General features: G+C 40.8%; 1 pseudogene; it reads left to right on the plus strand.

The window, feature by feature from the left end:
* The first annotated feature begins 1,810 nt into the window (after nucleotides 1–1,810).
* Nucleotides 1,811–1,930, plus strand: LOC134897728 (5S ribosomal RNA; annotated as a pseudogene).
* The last annotated feature ends 2,919 nt before the right edge of the window (nucleotides 1,931–4,849 follow it).

Raw genomic sequence — 4,849 nt, forward strand, 5'->3', positions numbered from 1 at the left:
TGCACAGGACACTACCACTGGTCTGATGCAGGACAACACAGCAACACTGTAAGGGACTTGTTATTATTATACAGCAGCACTGGACATATGGCAGCAGAGTATACCACTGTGACTGCCTGGTCACTGGAATGCCTGATGGCTGATGCACAGGACACTACCACTGGTCTGATGCAGGAAAACACAGCAACACTGTAAGGGACTTGTTATTATTATACATCAGCACTGGACATATCACAGCAGAGTATACCTTGTGACTGCCTGGTCACTGGAATGACTGATGGCTGATGCACAGGACACTACCAATGGTCTGATGCAGGACAACACAGAAATACTGTAAGGGACTTGTTATTAATTATTATACAGCAGCACTGGACATATGGCAGCAGAGTATACCACTGTGACTGCCTGGTAACTGGAATGACTGATGGCTGATGCACAGGACACTACCACTGGACTGATGCAGCACAATACACCACTACTGAACTGATGCAGCACAACACAGCAACACTGGACCGGACTTATACAGCAGCACTGGACATATGGCAGCAAGAGGACGCAACCACTGTGTCTGGACAAGTGCAGCACAAGTCACGGACACTGAGAGAACGGAGACACATCCTCTCTCTACACTCTCCAATGCCGGAGTGAAAATGGCGGGGACGCGCGGCTCCTTATATGGAATCCAAATCCCGCAAGAATCCGACAGCGGGATGATGACATTTTGCCTCATTCTGGTTTCCGAGTCAGGCGCGAAAACCCGAGCCTGACTCAAATCCGGGCTCGGGTGGTGAAGCTCGGTAGGGTTCGATTCTCTGAGAACCAAACCCGCTCATCTCTAATTTATATATACAGTGGGGCAAAAAAGTATATGGACAGCCACCGATTGTGCAAGTTGACCCACTTAAAAAGATGAGAGAAGTCAGTAATTTCCATCATAGGTAAACTTTAACTGTGAGAAACCGAATCTGAAAAAAAAAACTAGGAAATCGCATTGTATGATTTTTAAACAATTTATTTGTATATTCTTGCGGAAAATAAATATTTGGCCAATCAAAAAGTTTAACTCAATACTTTGTAATATAACCTTGGTTGGCAATTACAGAGGTCAAACGTTTCCTGTAGATCTTGACCAGGTTTGCACACACTGTAGCAGGTATTTTGGCCCACTCTTCCATGCAGATCTTCTCTAGATCTGTCATGTTTTGGGGCTGTTGCTGGTCAAAAAGGACTTTCAACTCCCTTCACAGATTTTCTATTGGGTTGAGGTCTGGAGACACTCCAGGACCTTGAAATGCTTCTTACGGAGCCACTCCTTAGTTGCCCTGGCGGTGTGTTTGGGGTCGTTGTCATGCTGGAAGACCCAGCCACGTTCCATCTTCAATGCTCTTACTAAGGGTAGGAGGTTTTTGCCCAAAATGACACGATACATGGCCCCATTCATCCTCTCCTTAATACGGATCAGTCGTCATGTCCCCTTTTCAGAAAAGCAGCCCCAAAGCATGATGTCTCCACCCCTATGCTTCACAGTGTGTCTGGTGTTCTTGGGATGCCATTCATCATTCTTCTCCCTTCAAACACGGCGAGTGGAGTTTATAACTTTTAGGGGGGATGGATCTTCACCATATCTTCCTTCCCCACCCCACCCCCCTCCCCCCACCACCCCCTCCCCCATCCCCCCGGTCCTGTACCCCCTACCCCTCCTACTCCTACCCTATTCCCATCCACACCATTCCTGCACTGTTTTCTTCAATATATCACTTCACAGTTATGTTGATATATTAAATTTGACACATGTACGGTAAAAAGTTATTACTACAGTCAGACCACACTGGAAAGGCCCAATCTCGTCCGATCTTGGAAGCGAAGCAGTGTCGGGCCTGATCAGTACCAGACTAGGGAGACCATCTGGGAAGATCAGGTACTGTAACCAAACTGATGTTAAATAGCCTACATGAGCATGTCAGTTTAGTATTACTCACACTATCTGCATCTTAATAATCTATTAGTACCTTTAATTTTGCACTCAGTACTTTATCTATACATTTATATATATCCTTATGTACTTTTACCTTTAATTTTGCACTCTGCACTTTATATATATCTATATATCCTGATACTATGAATCACTCTGCAGTGTATAATATAGTTTACAGTGATTTACTGAATATTACTGTCACTATTGAATTAATTACTGACTAATCCCCGTTTTTCTATCTATTTTTATGCATAATATACTGGAGAACTAAGACAAATGTCCCTGATTATGGACTCCCCAAACATGGCCGCCGTGTGAAACTATATATGAACAAATCCTTATAAAGATAGCCGCCGCAAGGAAGTCCCTGAGAGTAAGATTCATAGAACTGTTGGTCTCCAAAGAAACGTCTGCAGCAGCGGGCGCACGCGCAATCGCATACCGGAAGTGGGGTGGAAATGACGCGACGGACGAAAACCGGAAGTGGGGCTGAAAAGATCCGCCGGCGCCTCTACAAGAGAGTTTTTCAAGCTCTCCAACACCAAACCTGCTTTGTAAATACTGATACAACATCATGTACACATATACTACAAAATAAGGCCACTGGACATACGTAAATAGAAGTTTTTAACCCATTTTACAATACCATGATTAATTAACAGGAAGTGATGTCATAATTACTATGAGATTAGTACTGGTATAAATAGAAGCTCAGTCCCACTCTGCCTTTACCCCTTGATGAAGTCTGAATGACGAAACGCGTTGGGCTACCTGGCAGTGACCTCATACCAAGTTAAGTTAAAATTGTTTTACATATTTTAACATACATTTTAACTGGTATTATATTGCATTGTGTCTATTGTTTTTATCCCATTTTTTAAGAAGATTTGCTGCTCAAATTTTAGTAATTTTTAGTATAGTTGTATAATCATTGTCTGTTTTAATGTATAAATAAACCCCCCTTTTTTTAGATTTATTTGATCTGGTTATTCATTTTATATATACTTTTAGATCCACTTTTATTGAATTAATTTAAGACACCGTTGGTCGCTATATCCCCCACCCCCCTGTATATATATATATATATATATATATATATATATATATATATCCCCTGTAGGCTGGTTTTGTTGATCGGCAGGTAAATCTGGAGGGTAGGAAAGAGGAAAATGCACCTAATAGTGAAGTATTTGGAGTAAGAAGTATGCACAAACAAAATGTATTATACTGTATATGTGCGTACTAAATAAATTATTGATGTAAATACATCAATATATCCATCTGAGGCTCACATCCGATGTGGTGGTAGTGCAGGTTCCTTTATCTATATGGTAGACTACAGTACCTCTAGATAGCAACAAAAAAAATGTGATTTACTATATTAAGTCAAAGGTCTATTAATCCACTTTTTTTCAATATTCGTTCCATGGAAACCATCTAATCAAGGGATTTGCATTAGAAGAAGAGTATGGAAACCCCGCTGTTTCATTTTCATAATGAAAATGAACATTTTGTTCAATTTGGGCAAAAGATGACATATATGGAGATCGCCAATTTTGCGCAATCAGGGATTTTGTAGTGCGTAATATATGACCCTTATATATCTAGCGTTTTGTGATAGGTCACCATGAAATAGGTGGAAAAGCGCCAACACCAGGATCGGGGTAATTGGGATATTCAAAACTGTAGACATAAGAGCAAACATTAAAGACCACAATTTAGATATGGCGGGGCACGCCCAAAAAATATGTATAAGTGAGCCCACATTGCGACAGTTGCGCCAACAAAGGGCCAAATGGGAAGACCAGATTTTATGAAGTAAAACTGGCGTGAGGTATAAACGATGTAGTAATTTAAAATATTATTCCGAATGGGAATGAAATACATCTGGATAATTGAAAACATGTTTTGAAGATCCTATGCCAATCATTTTCTGTAATGGGTCCAGTTATATAACTTTCCTATTTCAATAAGGAAAGGAATTTTATAAATTCTGGAGGTTCAATCAGGAGGGCGCACCACCATGAAATTCCACCTTTACCATCTGCCCGTTTAAATCTATCATATATATATATATTTGGGAAGATTTGATACCATATGTGGAGATTGATGTGGAGTGTCTAAGCTGAAGGTACTTGAAGAAATCCGAATGGGAGAGGTAGTATTGGGATTGAATCTAGGTATAAGAGAGTAAAGTTCCTAATGAAGTTGCCTCAGCTAGGGAAGTTATTCCATGGGGTATCCAGAAGTCATAAGAAAGATTTGGGATTAGGAGACCCACCCCTGCAAGGGAAAGGTGAGTAACAGGGAGGGAGAAGTCTGAATGTATATTAGTAAACTCCAGCCACACCTTGCGTGTGTTCAGGACCAATGAAACCTGAATTAATGAGTGTAGGTCTAATGATGGGGGAGCCATGAGCAAGCCGTCACAGGGAAGGGGGAAACCAAGCTATGTTCTAGGGTTACCCACACTTTGGGATTATCAGAGGTGAACCAAGCCCCAATTTGAGAGAGAATACACGCGAGTTGATAACTATGCAAATCTGGGTATGCAACTCCCCCATCTTGCTTTGGGAGGTATAGAGTTTTCCTGGCTAGACTAGGTTTTTTCCCTTTCCAGATGTACTTAATAAAAGTCGTATGGAATTTATTTAAAAGCAATTTGGGAACTATGAGGGGTATGGTTCTTAATATAAGATTTTCAGGGCAGCAATCCGGCCTAGCCATGAAATATTCAACATCATCCAATATGAGGACAGTAAAGATATTGTATTAAGAAGCATAGTATAGTTAGTAGTTATTAAATTGTCTAATTTAGGGGTAATGTGGATACCCAAATAATTAAGGCTTCCATCCTGCCAGGTGTAAATATAT

This window comes from Pseudophryne corroboree, chromosome 3 (genome assembly GCF_028390025.1).
Source record: "Pseudophryne corroboree isolate aPseCor3 chromosome 3, aPseCor3.hap2, whole genome shotgun sequence".
Classification (NCBI taxonomy): domain Eukaryota; kingdom Metazoa; phylum Chordata; class Amphibia; order Anura; family Myobatrachidae; genus Pseudophryne; species Pseudophryne corroboree.